The sequence below is a fragment of the Chanodichthys erythropterus genome, chromosome 2 (assembly GCF_024489055.1).
Source record: "Chanodichthys erythropterus isolate Z2021 chromosome 2, ASM2448905v1, whole genome shotgun sequence".
NCBI classification, from domain to species: Eukaryota; Metazoa; Chordata; class Actinopteri; order Cypriniformes; family Xenocyprididae; genus Chanodichthys; species Chanodichthys erythropterus.
Genome location: NC_090222.1, coordinates 12,752,036 through 12,774,767, shown reverse-complemented (window position 1 = coordinate 12,774,767; position 22,732 = coordinate 12,752,036). Strand labels below are relative to the sequence as shown.

At 42.8% G+C, this 22,732-nt stretch overlaps 1 protein-coding gene and 1 long non-coding RNA gene across 3 annotated transcripts in view; one reads left to right on the top strand and one right to left on the bottom strand.

Moving 5' to 3' along the window:
* The window catches only part of LOC137030771 (carboxypeptidase Q-like), a 79,476-nt gene that overhangs the window by 21,243 nt on the left and 35,501 nt on the right, over nt 1-22,732 (top strand). The window lies entirely within an intron of this gene.
* On the bottom strand, nt 241-14,388 carry LOC137024831 (uncharacterized). Its single transcript, XR_010895762.1, has 3 exons — nt 13,737-14,388; nt 9,573-9,600; nt 241-1,601 (listed from the first exon to the last, which is right to left on the bottom strand). It is a non-coding gene; the product is annotated as an uncharacterized lncRNA (long non-coding RNA).

Below are 22,732 nucleotides of genomic sequence, written 5' to 3'. Positions count from 1 at the left end.
TCCTTCTTATATAAATCTCATTTGTTTAAAAGACCTCCGAAGAACAGGCGAATCTCAACATAACACCGACTGTTACGTAACAGTCGGGATCATTAATATGTACAACCCCAATATTTGCATATGCCAGCCCATGATCCCAACATTATGAAAGGTATTAGACAAGGGCTGCCAGTTAACATCTGGATCTGTGCACAGCTGAATCATCAGACTAGGTAAGCAAGCAAGGACAATAGCGAAAAATGTCAGATGGAGCAATAATAACTGACATGATCCATGATAACATGATATTTTTAGTGATATTTGTAAATTGTCTTTCTAAATGTTTTGTTAGCATGTTGCTAATGTACTGTTAAATGTGGTTAAAGCTATTTTCATTTTTAAACACTTGCAGTCTGTATAATTCATAAACACAAACTTCATTCTTTATAAATCTCTCCAACAGTGTAGCATTAGCCGTTAGCCACGGAGCACCATCAAACTCATTCAGAATCAAAAGTAAACATCCAAATAAACACTGTACTTACGCGATTAGACATGCTGCATGACAAACACTTTGTAAAGATCCATTTTGAGGGTTATATTAGCTGTGTGAACTTTGTTTATGCTCTTTAAAGCAAGCGCAAGCTCCGTGGGCGCAGAGTGCGAGAATTAAAGGGGCTGCGCAGCATAAATCGGCTCATATTTAATGATGCCCCAAAATAGGCAGTTAAAAAAATTAATAAAAAAAAAATCTATGGGGTATTTTGAGCTGAAACTTCACAGACACATTCAGGGGACACCTTAGACGTATATTACATCTTGTAAAAAAATGTTCGATGGCACCTTTAAAATATTCAAAATCAACACAAATACAGAGTACATTTTTAAGAGCTCAGCACATGTATTGACAAATGATTTTTTTTGAAGGTATGCTATTTGTTTGTTTTCTTCTAAGCAATCAGAATATTTAGCTGGCATGCAATAAAGCGTTCGGAAAGAATCCCATTGACTTTGACATTGAATGAGACATTTGGATGGAATGGGCTATTTTGACGGCCTGACAATATGCAAGCATCACGGGGGCGAGTTTTGCCTGAAAAACACCACTCACATTATTTTTTAAAAATGTAAAAATACAGTTCCTAATACAATACAGCACTTTTTTACAAAATGAATGTCTTTTTCTTTTGGTGTAAATTGTAGTAAATAGTAAATTGGAGATTATATTTACCTGTCTCTAAGCCACTTAGTGTTGCTGTCACTATGTTGCACATTCTAAATGACAACACACTTGCAATGTCTTGCCAAAAACAGACAGTCACATAGTTATGAATGACTGTGCTTGTACCATTTGCTAACGTGTAGCACTACAGTTATACAGTCCTGCAGTCGTGTTGTTGTGTTGTTGTGTAGGATGTTTCCTGGGGTTACGCCATGTCACGGCCCATTCTGTTTTAATTAGCGTTGATGCATTACACAGCATTCCTTTATGCTGTATGCACTGCACTGTGTCACAATGTTGTCCTCTTCCATGTTGTGCTGGACTGGGTGTAGTTGGTCCTGTCTGCGGTAATTGCACATCCAGTGTCATCCTCCCCCACAGTGGCAAAGTTGGAACAGGCCTGAGAAAAGAGCTAGTTCATTAAATGTGTCCATGGCTTGGCTGCCTGAAGCATGAGAACATATACTTTTACATTCTAGCAAGAATGGGGGTCTTTGGTAAAATTAGATCAGCCAGGGATTCACTGATATTAAAGATTTGGCTGATACCGATAAGCTGATAATTATTTTAATGCTATACTACGGGGCTGTTGTATAGTTGATTCTGATTGGTTTATGAACATTCTAAGGTGTGCCGTTATTTTCCAGTAAACACACAGCTAAAGTAGTTCCAGGCAAGTCTTGACTGCATTACAGTTCCATATCACTTTCAAATGTCTTTACAGCTTACAACAGTGAAAGAACCAAAAACCAACAAAGACATTGATCAAGCAAATAAACATAACAAATAATTGGATAAAAATGACAAACTATTTTCAACTATTTTCTCCTGCTTTTTCTCCCAAAGAAATGCACACACATTCAGTACAGGCACACACTTGTACACTTGTTATCAGTAAAATAACTGACTGAAAATCTACATGGCATTTCTCAGTAGCAAGGTAGTTACGTTGCTGTTCTTGAAGCAGTTAAACTTTGCTATTAGTAGAGATGCTGCTGCTGTTGAGAGCTGCACAGACTCTTAGTTATTTAACATTTTGGTGAAATATCCCTTCTTGTCTAAGTGGGTGGAGCTTGGAACACTGATCTCACATTATTAACACTAATCGCCAATCTCACATTACTATCTCATGTGAGTCTACCACCTTTAATAACTGTTGTTGCTAAACTAAAAAAACGTCTCGGTTACGTATGTAACCCTCGTTCCCTGAAGGAGGGAACGGAGACGTATGTCAGTAGTGACCGACGAATTGGGATATCGCTTAGAAAGCCCTATCAGCTTCGTGTAAACTAAAACAAGCCAATGGAATTGGCGTGCGATATTTGCATAATGCGCACCGCCCCCGACAGGTGTATGTAAATAGGAAGCAGATGCAATCGCACTCTGTTTTTCGCTGTGGAGACAACTGGTGTCCACGCTACAGCGAGGGTACAGAAACTGTGGCGACGGGACGTACGTCTCCGTTCCCTCCTTCAGGGAACGAGGGTTACATACGTAACCGAGACGTTCCCTTTCAGTCGGTCACGTTCGACGTACGTCAGTAGTGACCGACGAATTGGGATCCCAACTAAAGCGCCACAGTTACGAAACCCCTTCCAGTGCCCAGCGCAAGCTCAGCCGCCCATAGCACCGGCTGGCAGTGAAGGGGGCGAGCTTACACCGAGAGAGTCTACTGCTGTCTAACCAATACCCACTAAGTAAACTAGACACACTGGGGAAGCGATCCCGTAAGGGACGCTGCGGAGACCACTACCTACCCAATGGGGGAGGAGTTTAAGTGGGAATACACATATGGACTGGCCCGGGGGGCAGTACGCATATGGAGTCCCTGGGATGGCTCCACCTGGTAGGGGGAGACTCATCTGACAGGTGACAGCAGAGCTGGCTCTGCTAAGGGAAAGACACGGACTCGGCCCGTAGGGAGTTTTAAACCGTGGATAATTACACATATGGGACCGCTCACGTAGAGGGGTCACGACATATGGGCCCCAGCCAACAGACAGCATCAGCGACGGATGTAGGCCTGGCATCAGACACTCCGCAATGTCCAAGCCGAAGGGGGAGGCGGAGGAACTCGACAGGGTTCGCCCAGCGGGGAACACGACTGGAGTGAAAGTATGCACGTATCCGGCCAGTGGCGGGAATGGCATTGCAAGCCGACACTTAGAGTGGGTACAACACGTCTACCGACTAGTGGATGCGAGTACACGTGAGGATACCGGCTCTACACGTAGGCTATAAAACCTAGCGAACGTGTTAGGTGTCGCCCAGCCCGCAGCTCTACAGATATCTGTCAGCGAGGCGCCATGAGCCAGCGCCCAGGAAGAGGCCACCCCTCTGGTGGAGTGGGCTCTCAACCCGAGCGGGCAAGGCACGCCCTGGGATTCGTACGCCAAGGCGATGGCATCCACTATCCAGTGGGCCATCCTCTGCTTGGAGACAGCCTTTCCCTTCTGCTGGCCTCCGTAACAGATGAAGAGCTGATCTGAGGTCCTGAAGCTTCGCGTTCTATCCACGTAAACGCGCAGAGCGCGGACGGGACAGAGCAAAGCTAGGGCTGGGTCTGCCTCCTCCGAGGGCAGCGCTTGCAGGTTCACTACCTGATCTCTGAAGGGAGTGGTAGGAACCTTGGGCACGTATCCAGGCCGGGGTCTCAGGATGACGTGAGAATCACCGGGCCCGAATTCTAGGCACATTTCGTCAACCGAAAATGCATGCAGATCCCCTACCCTCTTCAGGGAAGCCAATGCAACCAGAAGAACCGTCTTAAGAGACATTAGTTTCAGGTCGACTGATTGCAAAGGCTCAAAGGGATGACCCCGGAGAGCTGTGAGAACCAGGGTCAGATTCCAAGAGGGTACGGAGGAAGGGCGAGGAGGATTCAGTCTCCTGGCCCCCCTCAGGAACCTGACGATCAGATCGTGTTTCCCCAGGGACTTACCCTCAACTGCGTGGTGATGTGCGGCGATAGCGGCAACATACACCTTGAGGGTGGAGGGAGACAGCCTTCGCTCCAACCCATCTTGCAGGAAGGAAAGCACGGATCCGACCGAACATGATCGGGGGTCCTCTCGGCGAGAGGCGCACCATTCGACGAACAGGTTCCACTTCAACGCATAGAGACTCCTAGTGGAAGGAGCTCTAGCGGAAGTGATGGTGTCTACGACCGCTTGAGGGAGGTGTGTCTACGATGGTGTGATGGTGTCTACGACCGCATCCGCATCCCGTCCAGGGACCACACGTGGAGGTTCCATAGATCGGGACGCGGGTGCCACAGGGTGCCCCGTCTCTGAGTCAGGAGGTCCTTTCTCAGAGGAATCGGCCAGGGAGGGGCTGTCGCGAGGAGAATGAGGTCTGAGAACCAGGTCCGAGTGGGCCAGTACGGAGCCACTAACAGAACCTGCTCCCCGTCCTCCCTGACCTTGCACAGGAGTTGTGCGAGAAGGCTCACTGGGGGAAACGCATATTTGCGCAGACCCGGGGGCCAGCTGTGTGCCAGGGCATCCGTGCCGAGCGTGCCGCCGGTCAGGGAATAAAACCACTGGCAGTGGGCAGTTTCTGGGGAGGCTAACAGGTCTACCTGGGCCTCGCCGAAATGCTGCCAAATCAGCTGGACCGCCTGGGGGTGGAGCCGCCACTCGCCCGCAAGTGGAGGCTGCCCTGACAGCTCGTCGGCTGCACGGTTGAGCACACCTGGGACATGAGTGGCCCGAAGGGACCTCAGATACTTCTGACTCCACAACAAGAGATGGCGGGCGAGTTGCGACATGCGACGGGAGCGTAGACCACCTTGACGGTTGATGTACGCAACGGCCGCAGTGCTGTCTGAGCGGACTAGAACGTGCTTGCCTGACAACAGTTTCTTGAAGCGGGCCAGCGCAAGACGAACCGCTAGCAACTCGAGGCAATTGATATGCCAATGCAGCTGAGGCCCCGTCCAAAGAACTGCCACTGCATGCCCGTTGTACGTGGCCCCCCATCCCGTGGCAGAGGCATCTGTGGAGACCACAGCGTGCCTGGACACTCGTTCGAGGGGTACTCCGGCCCGCAGGAATGAAGGGTCCGACCACCGGACAAGGGTGCGACGGCAGCTCGGTGTCACGGGGACACGGAGCGTGCCGCACTGCCACGCCCATCTCGGGACCCGGCCGCGGAGCCAGTGTTGAAGCGGTCTCATATGAAGCAATCCGAGCGGCGTTACCGCGGCTGCAGATGCCATATGCCCCAGGAGCCTCTGAAAATCTTTCATTGGAGCCGCTGTCCTGCGCTTGAGCGAGCTCAGGCAGTTCAACACCGACTGGACGCGCGCCTCGGTGAGACGCGCAGTCCGTGCGACCGAGTCTAGCTCGAGACCGAGATAAGAGATCCTCTGCCCGGGGGCGAGTTTGCTCTTGTCCCAGTTGACCCGAAGACCCAACTGGCTGAGAGCTAAAACCATGACGGGTAGGACTTTGTACTGACATGCCCGACCCTCGAACGCAGACCGGAGGAAGGGTCTGTGTCGAGGCAGAATCGAGACATGAAAGTATGCGTCCATCAGGTCTATTGCTGCAAACCAATCCTGGGGACGGTCCAGGATTGGCCGTAGCCCACCGCCCTTTTTCGGTACAATGAAGTAGGGGCTGTAGAACCCCGACTTCATATCGGCTGGAGGGACCGGCTCGACTGTATCCTTCGCCAGGAGGATAGCAATCTCCGCCCGGAGAACAGGTGCACTGTCCAACGACACCTGAGTGAAGTGGACACCCCTGAAAACCGGGGGACGCCGGGCGAACTGAATCGCATAGCCGAGTCTGATAGTGTGAATGAGCCAGCGGGAGACCACAGCGTGCCTGGACACTCGTTCGAGGGGTACTCCGGCCCGCAGGAGCGAAGGGTCCGACCACCGGACAAGGGTGCGACGGCAGCTCGGTGTCACGGGGACATGGAGCGTGCCGCACTGCCACGCCCATCTCGGGACCCGGCCGCGGAGCCAGTGTTGAAGCGGTCTCATATGAAGCAATCCGAGCGGCGTTACCGCGGCTGCAGATGCCATATGCCCCAGGAGCCTCTGAAAATCTTTCAGTGGAGCCGCTGTCCTGCGCTTGAGCGAGCTCAGGCAGTTCAACACCGACTGGAGTTTGAGGAAACTGCTCTTTTTGTGGCAAAGTGGGTACCGCTGGACTCCGGAGAGCCAGCGGCGGTAGATGGACAGACGCCACAAAATCCCCCCGGCCCTCCTCCGGGGGTGGGAGAGCAGATGGAATACTCTCCCCAAGGGCAGGAACCTTCCGCTCCAGGTCGCCCTTCTCAGGGCCGAGTTTTCCCCGACCGCTTGCCACCTGGCTTGGCAGAGACGGGCTGGGCACCACGTCCGCGACCGGCACCCTGCTGTTTGGCTGGTGTAGGCTGCTGCTTTGCCGACTTAGCAGGGGCGGAGGAAGACGCAGGCGGGCGCCCTCGGCGACGAGCGGGCTGAGGCTGAGCCACGGGCGGCTGGGTGGAGGCAGCAGCGGACCGCCGTGGCATGACATGTCTGATAGCCTCAGCCTGTTTCTGTGCAGCGGAGAACTGTTGGGCACAGCTCTCCACCACGTCGCCGAAAAGGCTGACCGGAGACACCGGGGAATCCAGGAACCGATGTTTGTCGGTCTCCCTCATGTCTGCCAAGGTCAGCCAGAGGTGGCGTTGCTGGACTACCAGAGTAGACATCGCCTGGCCAACAGAACGCGCTGTCACCTTCGTTGCCCGGAGGGCAAGGTCAGTGGCAGCGCGCAGCTCCCCAAGCCGCTGTTGGTCAGGACCTTCCTGGGGCATCTCCGACAGCGCTTTTGCCTGATAGACCTGCAAAAGGGCCATCACGTGCAGGGCAGAGGCAGCCTGCCCACAGGCACTGTAAGCTTTCTCAGTCAGACCGGCTGAGAATTTACAGGCCCGGGACGGGAGACGCGGCTCACCGCGCCAGCCAGCGGCCGTTGGACACAACTGCATCGCAACAGACCGCTCGACTGGCGGGATCCTCGCGTATCCCCTGGCTTCCCCGCCGTCCAGGGAGGTGAAGGCGGACGAGGGACCAGGCCCTGTACGAGCCCTATACGGAGCTTGCCAAGACCTGGTCACCTCATCGTGTACTTCCGGGAAGAAAGGCATTGGGGCGGGACGCTGGGTTTGACCAGCGCGACCCCCCCCAAGTACCAGTCGTCCAACCGAGATGGGCCGGGACAGGGTGGAGGGTTCCACTCAAGCCCGACGCACAAGGCGGCCCGGGAGAGCACAGCCGTGAGCTCGGGATCCGACTCGGGCAACGCTACCGTCCCGCGCGGCAGCGCGTCCGAATCTTCCTCCCCCGAGGACTCAGGCTCACCTTCCGATGCAGCGATCGACATCCGATCCGCCGCCGGCGCACCAAAGGTAACGGCTGGACAGTCCGTAGAGGGCCCAGCGGAAACCAACGGTGGCACGATGGGTTGCGGTGCTGATGAGGCGGCAGGGGCCCGAGGAGCATTTCCGCTCGGCGGGGAAGCCCTGACCGTAATCCTCGGGTCACCCTTCCTATACACCGCCGAACCGTCATTCCGGCCCAGGCCGGAAAAAACGGTCGAACGGGGCACAGGGGAGGGGACTTCAGGAAGGAGAGTCTCGACCTCAGCACCGAGATAGTAATGTTCCCGCAATGGGAACATGAACCATCCACAAAAGCTGCTTCAGCGTGCAGAATGCCCAAACACGAGATGCAACGATTGTGCCCATCAGCAGGGACCAGGGAACGACCGCACCCATTAACGCACAGACGAAATGACATACTGTCAGGGTTCATCTGTAAAGCTCTTTTAGAAGGGGAAAACAGTCAACTCAACTCGCTCGCGCCGAAGCACACAGGGAGTGACGCGATGTGCCAGGTACACCACTCCCTGGACACACCAAATCGCAACACACACACTTTCACTCTAGGCGTGTGCTGTGAAAACAGCAGTTGAGAGCTATAGCTCGGATCCTCGGGAGCTCGCGACCTCGCTGTAGCACCGTTACGCCGGCACACACGGCTTGCTGTGAATCCTCTTCGAGGCAGTTTAGTTCACACAAAACAGTCTTCTTAAACAGGACACCACTGAATGGCTCCGAAGCGAAAGACAGAGTGCGATTGCATCTGCTTCCTATTTATATACACCTGTCGGGGGCGGTGCGCATTATGCAAATATCGCACGCCAATTCCATTGGCTTGTTTTAGTTTACACAAAGCTGATAGGGCTCTCTAAGCGATATCCCAATTCGTCGGTCACTACTGACGTACGTCGAACGTGACCGACTGAAAGGGAACAAGTAGTAGGGCAGAATATATGGATTGTCATGAAGAGAGAGGTCTAATGGAGTTGGTTGTGACAGCAATGATGTCAAAAAGCCTAATTGAATTCCCCACTTTGCGAATGTCAGTCGCATTCAGAATTAGAACATATTCAACCCCGCTGGAGCGAACGAGACGAGACCACCAGTGAAGATATCATCACACAGACTGTGTTTGTTCTACTTTCAGTCTCCTATTAATCCCAGCAATGCCCATATAAGTCTCTTTTCTCTGTTTTTATTTTTTTCTTTCTTTTGATTCCTTCCTCTCTCTGCTTTTGATCTCTTTGTACTACAACAGATGGTGTCTGTTGTATGGCTTTTATATTTCTCCAGAAATAACCTTGGAAAGTATCCTCATCATCCTCATCATCATCAGCTTCAGCATCATATGTAGTCTTAGAAGAAAAACACAGTTGTCTGAATAAACGTCTGAGCTCTACTTCCAAAAGCAGGCCTACCTCATTGAATTTCATAAAAAGCTTTGAAATACAACTTTAAAATTGATTCTTTTAAATTAAGGAGAAGGTTCATTATAAAACATGGAATCTATTACTTAAATCAGTCCAATTAATTCCATTCTTAGTTTAAAAAAAAAAAAGACCGGAGCTGCATTTCAAAACCATTCCATTGGCATGGAGATTAGACATAATGAAAAGAGTAAAAGTCAATGCTTAAAGCAATAGTAGCAGAACCTTTTTTAAACTATGAATCACATTTATTATCCCCAATGAATGTTTAGCATCTGTTCATTAAAGCCATTGCCAGCATTTTTATGGAGATGAATTTTATATTTAACAATAAATTACACCATGACTTGTATTTGTGGTTTAGTATGCAGTTAAAGCTGTTCTAAAAAATTAACTGCCAAATAAATATAAATATGGAAGCAGTGAGGGATATAATTGTGTGTGGGAAGAATATAAGTTCAAGTTTATAAGTATAAATTCAAAGTTTATATTGGCCATTTATAAGGGTGTGCTGTTGGCCAAATTTTCTCATCTATGATATTTCATATGAAAATGAAAATACATATTCATTATTTACTCACCCTCATGTCATGTATAACCTTCTTTCCTCTGTGGAACATAAAAGAGGATGTTTTGAAGAATGTTTCAACTGTTTTTGTCCTTACAATGAAAGTCAGTTGGGGGAAGAACAACACTGTTGGGCGTTTGATCAGGGTTTGTGCTAAACTCTGCAGGGTAATGGCCCTCCAGGACTGGATTTGAGGAACCCTGTCGTACTCCATTGACTTTCATTGCATGGACATAAAAGACATTTTTTCAAAAATATGTTCCACTGAAAGTTAAATATAAACAAGTTTGGATTGACATGTAAATGATGAGAGAACTTTCATTTTTGGGTGAACTACCCCTTTAATTGTAAATGAACCTCCTGCTCTGCAGAATCATTGGATTGTTTCTGGAAAACAGATATTCCACAAGAAACGTCTTTTGGGTGTGTGTGTGATAACATCTATTATTGACAAATAAATAATGCATTGTCATAAAAAAAAACAATCAAATGTCCTAGATGCGGTATGATATTGTTTCCCAGAAACAGCAGAGAGTTGGCCATCCGCAACTTTGAATAGCTGGACTCAACTAATGCCTGCAATGCACAGTGGCTGGCATCTTGTGGGGTTTACCCTGTCATAACCATTCATTTCTCCTGCTCCAGGGGCCAGGCTTCTGCCTTATAAATAATGCATTGAGCTGTGATAAAACCTTGTGGCACCCAGAATAGCTGCTTCATACAGTACCACCAAGTAAAGGACGGGAACTGGAATAACACTCAACATCTACTGTACACTGCATTCATGGGCATCTTAACCTTGATTGCTTTCTGTTATTTAATAGTGTGGGATCATGAACACAGTTATGGATACATAACTCTCTAATGAATGAAAATTAGTTTTGAGGCTGTATTCAATTTATCTTAATCACTGAAAAAAACAAGGTGATATCCGGGGCATAACAAGAGAGCCAGTATGACACAGTTTTGGGCCAGTTGATGGAACTTGCCCATGCTGTGTTGTCACAAAATATTACATTACTTGATAGCATATGCTACCCTTCAAAAGTTCAAAAGATTTTTTTGTGTGTGTTTTTGAAAGAAGCCTCTTATGAGAGTCTTAATTTAATTTATTCCTGTGAGGGCAAAGCTGAATTTTCAGCATCATAACTTCAGGTTTCAGTGTCATATGATCCTTCAGAAATCATTTTAATATGCTGATTTGGTGCTTAAGAAATATTTCTGATTATTTTCAATGTTAATAACAGTTTTGTTGCTTAATATTTTTGTGGACTCGACCGCAGATGGATCCAGCAGTTACCTTAATCCTTGACTTCACCAAGGAACTCAGTTACTCGAGGAACACATCAGAGACTTTCTGGACATTGCTAATATCACTGACCTCCCGGACTTCGCTTTAATTGACTTCTTTTGCTATGGACTCAACAAACCGTTACAATCTAAACTCATCCATGATGGTCCTCAAGGGTCACTGAGTGAGTTCCTAGATTACACCCTTTGGATAAGTGGGTGGAGGGGGGTGGGGGGCTATGTGTGTCAATCTCTGGTGGCTTGGTCCACCACGGATTCCAGTGCTTCGAAGTCTGGTGAAGTCCAGTCCTCTCAGTGCTTCCCAGTCCGGTGGGTTTCACGCCAGAGATGGAGGTCTCCTATGAACTCTCTTTGATGGCCACAGAGGTTGTTTTTAACCTCTTTGTGTTATTTGTTCTAGCTCTGCCTGATCCATTGTGGTGGTCTCTAGTTCCCTCCGGTCCACCATGGTGGTCACCAGCCTCATCTACTCTGCTCCACCATGGGGATAGTCATTCGCTTCTGCTCTGCTGTGGTGGTCTTTTGCTCCACCGTGGGGATCTTCAATCCCATCTACTCTGCTTTGGTAGTCTTCTGCTCCACCGTGAGAGTCTTCAGTCTCATCTGCTCTGCTGTAGTGGTCTTTTGCTACGTCGTGGTGATCTTCACTCCCATCTACTCTGCCATGGTGGTCTCTAGCTCTGCCTGCTCAGCCATGGTGATTTCCAGTTCCGCCTGCCCTGTCGTGATGGTCTCTAGCTCTGTCTGATCCGTTGAAATGGTCTTCAGTCCCGTCAGCTCTGCCTTCGTGGCCACCTGCTCCGCCCTGGCCACTTGCTTTGCCCTGACTCTCTGAATCTCAGCAGTCTCCAGTTCCACCATACTGACCTGCCCCTCCATCCCTCCTGCTGTTACACCTCCGTTCCATCAATATGAGATTATTTGAGCTTTGTGACATATCCTGCTGGAGTCATGAATTGATGGACATGGTCAGCAACAATACTTAGGTTGGCTGTGGCATTTAAACAATGCTCAATTGGTACTAAGGCCCCAAAGTGTGCCAAGAAAATATCCCCCACACCATTACACCACCAGCCTTAACTGTTGATACAAGGCAGGATGGATCAATGCTTTCCATGCTTTCTGGTCATCTGAATGTCAAAGTAGAAATCAAGACCCACCAGACTATAGGCAATGTTTTTCCAATCATCTATTGTCCAATTTTGGTGAGCCAGTGTGAATTGTATCCTCATTTTCCTGTTCTTAGCAGACAGTAGTCTCACCCGGTGTGGTCCTCTGCTGCTGTAGCCCACCTGCTTCAAGGATCAACATGTTGTGCATTCAGAGATGTTCTTCTGCAGACCTCGGATGTAATGAGTGGTTATTTGAGTTACTGTTGTCTTTCTATCAGCTCGAACCAGTCTGGCCATTCTCCTCTGACCTCTGGCATCAACATGGCATTTTCGGCATAAAATACCTTTCTTCCCCATTCTGATGATCAGTTTGAACTTCAGAAGATCGTCTTGACCATGTATACATGCCTAAATGCATTGATCTGCTGCCATGTAATTGGCTTATTAGATATTTGTGTCCATGAGCAGTTGAACAAGGTGTACCTAATAAAGTGGCCACTGAGTGTATACACTACTTGGCCAGAGAGAGAGAGAAAAAAAAAAAAACCCTGCTGAGTCCTTGATATTGGGACTGCCTTTTTTTCTGGTAAAAAAACCCCAAATGTATCTAGGTCTGATTACTGCTTGCTGACTCAGTTCAGTTAAAAGTTTGGTCAATTAGAAACCAGAAAGGGAAGAAAGTAACAGTGAAAAAGAATGTAAAAGTGTTTGTAGGTCCCCACAAATTTAACTGAAAATAGCCAGCATTATGGAATTTGTAGTAGAGTTAATCTAGCGTTTACAGACACACAAAATGCATTCCCGTCATTTCCTGAAACATTTCCCGTCTCTGTAATGGACCCAGTCCATTTGGGCAAAGGTTACCATTTGTTCAGATTCCCACAAACCTCAAATCTGTCCATTTCTTTCCAGTAACGGTTAGCATTCTTATATGAAGCAATGAGTAGCACAATTGCAATTTTCTCCTCTTTATTTGGGTTTGGCTTGTTGTTTTTGTCTCCTAATTCACTCTGTCCATCATCCCACTCCCCTCTTTCCGTTTTGGGCCCATCAACTGATCCTTTAGTCTCAGAATGAGTCTGAGATGTTTATATCCTCTGATAACACCAGCGCAGATTTAACCACCTCAGGGTTGGTTGTTTGTTGTTTCTGGCCTGTGATGTATGCGGGGGATTCCACAGGGGAAACCAGAGTTTATACTGCTCTCCACACTCCATCAGTACGAAGATGACAGGAGGCCACAGCACTCATGACTCTTGGGGTACATAGAGGGCGACTTTGGCTTTTAAACTCAGCTCATGTTTAATGGGAGGGAACACTGTTATTACTGATTGGTTTACTACACCCTTGCATGGTTGAATAATTTTTTTATGAAGTTTGACACAGGGTTTCCTTTTTAGAATGGATATTGTGGTAATAATTATTTAAAAAATATCAGTTCCGTTTCTGTTTTTCCATTTTCTATCCTCAAGAAAAGAACAAATGATTTTTTTCCAGTGGCCCAATCCCTGACCACTTTTTGAAAATTCTATGCTCATTTCCACACTTTTTGAAAGATAGATATAGCTTTCTAAAGACGTTTAACCTTAGATGTTTTACCCCCTCCCACTTTCCCCCCAATGTGTTCCTACACTGCAAATGTTTGTCTTTTGCCATTATTGACCCCAAACTTTTGAATGGTAATTTATTTTTCTGTTTACGGACATGAAGTAACTATGCAAAAATGAATAACATAAACAATATAGTAGGCTTACCTATAGTGAATTGGGAAGGCAAGAACACAAATTTTGAACACAAAGAAAAAATGTAGTTTATTAATAATATAAGTATATCCAATATAAAATGTGGTCCTTGAAGCAAAACCTGAGAAGCACTGATTTACCTCATAAAATACTGATGCAAATGTTTTTGGGAGTGAAACTTTGCTCTAGCCTTTGCCCTAGTTAGAACTAAGGCTTGTGCAAGCTGGGGGCCTTTATTCTGCGAACAAACAGAACCTTGAGCCCTGGTGTTTCTTCACAGTCTGAATTCAGCGAGCAATGACACTCCGGTCACAGCCAGAGACATGCCTGAAAATACTGATCGTTCTCGCTGAGGGATGGTAACGGGAACCCTCAGTATAGACCTTTGGAGCGTATTACTCATCACTGTTAATGAGGGTGCCGGTGACAGCCAGTGAGTCAGATGTTCTGTAGATGTGTACTGTGCTATCATGTGAAACAAGAGCATTAGCGACAGTTTTCTGATGTTTAATTGTGAATGGCTACCTCAAAAGGTAGAGTAAATTTATAAATGGCTACAATAACAGTGAGAAAATACTTTATGTAGTTCTATATTGTTGTAAATGGAAAAAACATATTTTAATTTCTCTGAGGTTCTCTGAAGGATTATGACCATTTAAACTGATAGCACATGCCCCCTCAGATTAGTGGATTTGAATTAAAAAAAAATATATATATATATATATATATATATATATATGTGTGTGTGTGTGGCGACCAGGGTAGGCGAGAGCCGTGAGGCAACGGCGCGAGGCCGGTGGTGCGAGAGTTAATGAGCTCCACCTGGGAGGCGCACTGGCCTTGAGTCTCTCACAGAGGAGCTCCAGAAGCATAAAAGGAGGAGCGACGACAGTGAAGGACGAGAGAGGACCAGGCCTGGACTTTACGTTATGTTTTATTATGTTATGTTTTTACCAAAGTTTGGTTTACTTTCCTTTGGTTTTTGGTTTATTTATATATTAAAGTTTGTTAAATGTTCGACAGTTCCTGCCTCCTTCTTCCCCCTCACTCCTGTTTCTCCTGGCATTTTATACTCTCCCCACGGCAATTACTTAAACAAGAGACAGGTGTTCGTTATTTGCGTTTAACCCACTCACCGTGCGTCTCCCGACTCTCTCTCCCACTGCAGACCTCGGTGAACCACGACCCCCCTCGCCACAATATATATATATATATATATATATATATATATATTATATATATATTATATATATATATATATATATATATATATATATATATATATATATATATATATATATATATTTTTTTTTTTTTTTTTTTTTTTAACTATTATAATTTCTCTCTGAAAATTAAGTTGCATGATTATTGTAAGCTAAAAAGTGTAAATGTGTAAAATGCTGTGGTAGAAATTCACATTTGGTCAGCCCACTTGAGGTCATCATGTGGATGGAAATTCATTTGACTGATCATCTGACTCCATAGAATGCAAGAGAAGTTCCACTACTGTTCAAAAATCTGGGGTCAGTAAAAAGAGAAACGAATTGAAGGCTTTTATGAGGCAAGGACACATTTAAAAGATCAAAAGTGAGAGTAAAGACAGTTAACAATTCTATTTTAAATAAATGCTGTGCTTTTGAACTTTCTATTCATCAAATAAACCTGAAAAAAGTATCCCAGTTTCCACAAAAAATATTAAACAGCACAACTGTTTTCAACATTGATGATAAGAAATGTTTCTTGAGCATCAAATCAGCATATTAGAATGATTTCTGAAGGATCATGTGACACTGAAGACTGGAATAAATTATTATATGGTGGCACGGTGGCTCAGTGGTTAGCGCTGTTGCCTCACAGCAAGAAGGTTGGTTTGAGTCCTGGCTGTGCCAAGTGAGGGCTTCAAGTGAGCCAGGTCTGCTACTGATATTTCCTCAAAATATAACTTTATATTTCTGGAGATTCTGTTAATAACGCTGTTGAAAAAAAAAAAAAAACAGCATATGCTGGTTAGGTAGGTTTTGAAGCATGGCAGGTTATTTGAGCTGGTTAAGCAGGTCTTTAGATGGTGCTTAGCTGGTCATGAGCTGGTTTAAGCTGGTCAAGTGCTGGTCCTAAGCAACTACCTCCAGCTCAGGACCATCTTATACAGCTCATGACCAACTAAGGACCTGCATAAACCAGCTCAAACCAGCTGACATGCTTCACCTAACCAGCATATGCAGCATACAGCCTAGAGGTGTGAAATTATTCTAGACTTGTAGTCTGGTGCCAATTTCTAAGTTTTCTAAAAATGTTCATTTTATGACTTGCTAAAACTGGTTAAAGTCACCAACAGCACTATAATATAAAGCACATGACCATGACTGCTAGAATCATCAATGGCTCAGCTTTCTATGGTGGCCAGAGGAAATGAAACCAGTTTGCAGATGACCTCATATCCTGCCACTCAAAATAAGTTTGTCTGGGATTAGTCCACAAGAACAAAAACCCTCCAAGTGCCCAATTTAGTAGGAATGTGAAATAAAATACATAATAACCACTATCTTCAGTGAATTTCCATTCTTTTCTTTCTTTTTTTTTTTTTAATTTAAAGGTCTTTATTTGCAAATGGTTGTCATGTGATTCTTTTTTTTTTTTTTTGAATTTCCATTCTGAACTAAAGGAAGCTCTCTGTGTTCTCTTTTGTAGCGTCTGCAGTCATTTGGAAAAAACTCAGACATGTAACTGAATGCAAGTGATCAAGGTCTGCACGTGTTTGATGGCTGATGTTTTTTGGGGAATTTGAGAGTGAATTTGACAGCTTCAGTGTGTGGTGTCTGCCTCATTACGCACATCTGTGTATTTGATCAGTCGGTTTTCATTTCTTCAATTCACAGAGTGGCTGGATGACCTGAAAAAGTCACTTTATTTTTAGCAGACATTGTAATTTTGGGTACGAGCAGAAAAATAAAATAAAACTGCTAGTTTTAACTGCCTATGGCTCATCTGGTCAGCTCAGAGTCAGACCAGTAGATCAGTTTTCAATTGTGTCAAATGAAGTGTGTGTGTGTTCTTGTATACATGGTTCATGAGGACACAAATGTGTATAATAACATGGGTATTACTACATAAACATGGTTTATGAGGACACTTCCTGTGTCCTCGTAAACCAAATGGCTTAAAATACATATTAAACAGTGGGTTTTTTTAACTTCAAAAAATGCAGACAGTTTTCTGTGATGGGTAGTTTAGGGGGATATAATATTCAGTTTGTACAGTATAAAAACCATTACATCTACTGAGAGTCCATGTAAACCACATATACAAGTGTGTGTGTGTGTGTGAATTCAAGCAGCGGCATTAGTTGGGATGTTGTGTTTTGTTTTCTCGTAGTGGAATTGGCTGATATTTTTTCCAGAGCAGTTAATACCATGCAAATGCTGATTACATTTCTTTATTTAGAAGTTAATAAACTGACCAATAAATCTGTCTATCATTTTCTAATTCATTCAGACTCTAAGAGGCCTTAAACATGATTTCAGTCACTTGAGTTGAAGGAATGTTCTAGGTTCAAAATAAAGTAAGCTTTATTGACAGACTGGAATAAGCTTTATTTGGGGCATGCTTGAATTGCCACCTAAATGCAAAGCATGTTTTTGTTAATTCACAGCCCAAGCTGCTACTAGAAGATATATATATATATATATATATATATATATATATATATATATATATATATATATATATATATATATATATATATATATATATATATATATATATATATATATATATATATCCTGTGATGGTTAACCCTGTAATGTTCAGACTGTCCTCTATTTGTTTGCCAAATTTCATATATATATATATATGTGTATATATATATATATATATATATATATATATATATATATATATATATATATATGAAATTTGGCAAACAAATAGAGGACAGTCTGAACATTACAGGGTTAACCATCACAGGAATAAATAACCTACATTTTCTGAGTTAAAATTCATATTACAATCTTTTATTAATCTTTTTTTTTTTTTTCAGTCTCTAAATTATTCCCTATGTAAACTCTTATTTCAAAGGGGTTTCAGAAATTGCCTGTGTACATAGAGAAAAAAAACCGAGAAATTTATCATAATTATTATTCAGAATCAGCTTTTTAAAACAATACAAAATGTGCATTTCTGTTTTTAAACCCTCCAGAAACCATTACCCCATAGACTTCCATTGTAAGTGCATTACTATGAGTTGTTTTTACAAAATGTTAGTCAACAGCAAAATGCAAAACATTTAAATCTTAATGGTGATAGAGCTTGTTTTGAGCCAATAATATTTATTTTAATTGTCCTAAAACTTTTGAAACAGAACAATGTATTGTATTTTTGAGATAATTAAGTCACTTTGAACGTGATTTTTTCATTCCTGCCAGATCCTGAGGCAACAGCTTTTTGAAGATTTCTAAGACCTAGTCAGACATTTCATCACTGTCTGTCTATTTCTTTTGTCCTCTTCTATTTCATGATGATTTGAATTACAACACCAAAAAAAGCAAGGTGATCTACGAATGATTTACTGAATGTACATTCTGTTCATTTCACAGCGAGTTCCACACGTTCTTTAAACCACTCTCTGGTTTTGCACTAAATTCTACACTCGTTTTAGCACACACAATGATGGAGTTCCAGGAAGTGGTGGGGGTGGAGAGAGCGAATGAGGGACAGTTTGTGTAACCTCTGTCTTTCTGTCAGTCTGTCTACAGGCATATTTATGATGACTTCCGTGTTACACAATTCACTTTCGGTAAACATTCAGTGTCAATAAATTAGGGAATATAAGGACATCTCCTGTAGTTACACAAATGTTTTTGGACTCGAAGTGTGTTTTTTCTCAACCACAAATACAGGGAGTGTGTCCAAATGTAGGTAAACATATTTTAGGGGTCTGGATGATGCCAGGCTGGTCAGAATATGACCATTGTTGTTTATGGAAAGAATTTTTGTTGTGGTGGTTCTGGGTTTTTATTGGTCAATGCAGTCTTTCGGTTTTAACCATAGGTTGATTTTGAAATGAGAGAAGCACTTTTAATGTGTTTTACAGCCACATTCCTAAGTATTTAGAAAGAAGACCCCATTCTCTAAAACCCCCATTGCCCCCTATAGTTATAGGTTTCAGAAAAGCAGATGGAACTGCATGTTTCAGTCTCTCTCTGTTTCATATAAAATCATTTATTATAGCTTTTATGATAACATTAAGTCATTAAAGGGGTATTTCACCCAAAGATGAAAACTCTTTCCAAACTGGTATGACTTTTTTCCTCTGTAGAAAATAAAAGAAGGTATTTTGAGTGTTTTTTTTGGCCACATAAGTCATCGATAACCAAAACTGTTACCAAAATGGTTACCAACATTCTTCAAAATATCAAAGAAAGTCAAACTTTAGAATGACATGAGGGTGAGTAAATTATGACAGAAGCTAAATTTTTGGGTAAATGATCTCTTTTAACAAACATGATATAATGTTTCATGTATTTGTACAGTTATTGATCCGTGGTGCATTTTCAGTGTTTGGGTTGTGTACATACAGTAAATATACCACCGCCACAGTGTACCCATATTAAAATGGCTGTTTTTCACTGATTCAATGCCATGCTTCAATAGTAAATAGTGGCTTTTATGGTTAAAATTGACGCCAAAACTTGTTTGGTCACCTGTAAGGCCTTCGTTCATCTTCAGAACACAAATTAAGATATTTTTGAAATCCAATGGCTCAGTGAAACCTCCATTGACAGCAAGATAAGTAACACTTCCAGATGTCCAGACAGCTACTAAAGACATATTTAAAACAGTTCACGTGACTACAGTGGTTCAACCTTAATGTTATGAAGCGACAAGAATACTTTTGTGCACCAAAGTTCGAAACAAAAGATTCGTAAAGCTTCGAAGCTTCATGAAGCAGTGTTTTGAAATCGCCCATCACTAGGTATTGTTGAATAAAGTCATTATTTTGTTATTTTTGGTGCACAAAAAGTATTCTCGTCACTTCATAGCATTTAGGTTGAACCACTGTAGTCACATAAACTGTTTTAAATACATCTTTCGGTTTTAACCATAAATGCTTTCTGGGCGTTGAAAGTGTTAATTATCTTGCTGTCAATGGAGGCCTCACTGAGCCATCGGATTTCATCAAAAATATCTTAATTTGTGTTCTGAAGATGAACGAAGGTCTTACGGATGTGAAACAGCATGAGTAATTAATGACAGAATTTTCATTTTTGAGTGAACTAACCCTTTAAGATATACATAAAAATGTATGAATCTCATAGCATTAAATGACAAAATATCATAGCAATTTCATTTAATTCTTAAATATAAAAAAAAAAAAAAATGGTTTTAAATTGATTAAAATAATTAAAAATTATTACAAAATGTAACACTTTGTACTGGTCAAACTTGGTAGTCCATATACTCGGTGGTCCAAATTAAGTTCTGAAACTTGAGAATAATTTAAGAATATTTTGTATTCCCAAAAACATTTCTCAAGAATGTTTTTTTTTTTTTTTTTTTTTTGGTAAGATTGTACTAAAGACAAAACTTTAGAAGAACTTGTATACCTATAAATAATTTCTTAAAAATCATCATAAATAACCTCTTAATATTAGAGTAACCTCCAACTCGAACCTCGAGTTGTTTGAATTTGTAAACATTACATAACATAACACTAGCTTCATATAGTACATATTACTATCACTAGGGATGTGCACAAACACTCTTGTGTGATCTATTATGATTATGAGTGACGTGACTTTTTTTCTGAATTTGAAATTAAGTAACAACTCAACAACAAGTCAAGTCAAATAGAGATCAGAATGAGGGTTGAAAATCATTTTTGCAAATATATGAATTTTACACTGTGAGTAAACCTCGAGGAATATATTAAAATAATAGAAAAAAGATAAGAACATTCTTAAGAAATGCTAAGGGAATTCTTAATTGTATGCTTAAGGGGTTAGTTCACCCAAAAATGAAAATTCAGAACACTTTTACACATCTCGATTATTCAGCTAGTTCTAGGTTTTGGCCCCTGCCTTGTCCAGATTTGCTGCAGAATATTGAATATGTGTTTGAGTATGATTCCCTTTGGATGGCGGGCTCATTAGGCTCAACTCATCCTCTCTCTGTGCACTCTCTTAATTTCACTCCCTCATTCATATTTCAGTACCTCATAATTAATAGCCTCATCCTGTCAGAGCTCATTAACAGTGACATGATAGTGTTTAATTATGAGGTCAGTCAGCCCTTGCAATCCACCCTGTCACATAGTTATTAGGAAGTTAGATTTAATCTGAAGACAGATCTCTCTTTGTCTCAGTACTCACTACTAAATCTCTCTTTATTTTTCCTTTTTTCACATCCTCATGGTTTGTGTTTGGCCGGATGACATGATTATTGCTGGTCAGTATTTCTAGTTAGTTTGAAGTTTATTCAAAACCAAAACTGAAATTAGAAAAAAATATTTTTATTTTCCTTTATGCACAAAAACATGTTTAGGTTAATCCATCAGTTCCATATTTTAGGACCACATCAAATTAGGCCGGTCCTCCTGCCAAACCAGTAATGTATGCAGTGCCGGTCTAACTTCAGTCTCTGATGAAATCTGGTTTACTTTTTGTTTGTTTGCACTTTATACTTGAAAGAAGTGGAAAATAGCTTATGTTTGCAATTTCGCTTTGAAGAGGATTACTGAAATTACCAGAAGTTACACAAAGTTGATTTGTGCATTGACGAAAAGCTTTCAGACTTTTCTCTGTTCTTGATTCTGTGTAAGTGTTGGCATAATAATGGAAATTGTGTCATTTTTACTTCTACATTACCATGTCCGGGTTACCAATGAATGCTTTCTTACAGGAATTTCAAGGGATTGAAAAAAAAAAAATTCTTGGAATGAGTAAATTAGAAATATACTCAGTAAATAACTGTATTTATTTATGTAATTATATCTAATTTAGTCATTATTATACAGTATATCCTTGTTATTATTTACACTAACATTCAAATGTTTGGGATTTTTTGTTTTTGGAAAGACCTCTTATTGGAAGTCTCAAAAATTCTGCATTTATTATTTGATCAAACATACAGTAAAAACTGTAATATTGTGAAATATTATTACAATTTAAAATGACTGTTTTCTGTTTTAATGTATTTTAAAATGTAATTTATTCCTGTGATGGCAAAGCTGAATTTTCAGCATCATTACTCCAGTCTTCAGTGTCACATGATCCTTCAGAAATCATTCTAATATGCTGATTTGGTCCTTAAAGGATTAGTTCACTTTCAAATGAAAATTAGCCCAAGCTTTACTCACCCCCATGCCATCCTAGGTGTATATGACTTTCTTCTTTCTGATAAACACCTTGGAGATATTTTAATAAATATCCTGATGCATCCAAGCTTTATAATGGCAGTGAACGGGACCCACGAGTATGAAGCTGAAGAAAGTGTCTCGATCGACATCCATCCATCATAAACATATTCCACCCAGCTCCGGGGGGTTAAAAAAAGCCCTTCTGAAGCGAAGCGATGCGTTTGTGTAAAAAAAAAAAAAAATCCATATTTAACAAGTTATGAAGTAAAATATCTAGCCTCCGCCAAACCGCCTTCCATATTCAAGTTACGAAGAAAGTGCAAACTGGCGTCATGTCAAGTTGAATAGGGAAGGCATAGGACGTAGCGTAAGCTTTTTGAACTGCTAGAGTTTTACACTTTCTTTGTAAGTTGAATACAGATCTGGCGGAAGCTAGATATTAAACTTCATAACTTGTTAAATATGGATATTTTTTTACACAAACGCATCGCTTTGCTTCAGAGGGCCTTTATTAACCCCCCGGAGCTGTGTGGAGTACACGTTTATGATGGATGGATGGATGTGGATGGAAGCACTTTCTTCAGCTCATATTCGTTTGGTGACGTTTACAGCCATAATAAAGCTCGGATGCGTCTGGGTATTTATTAATATTTCT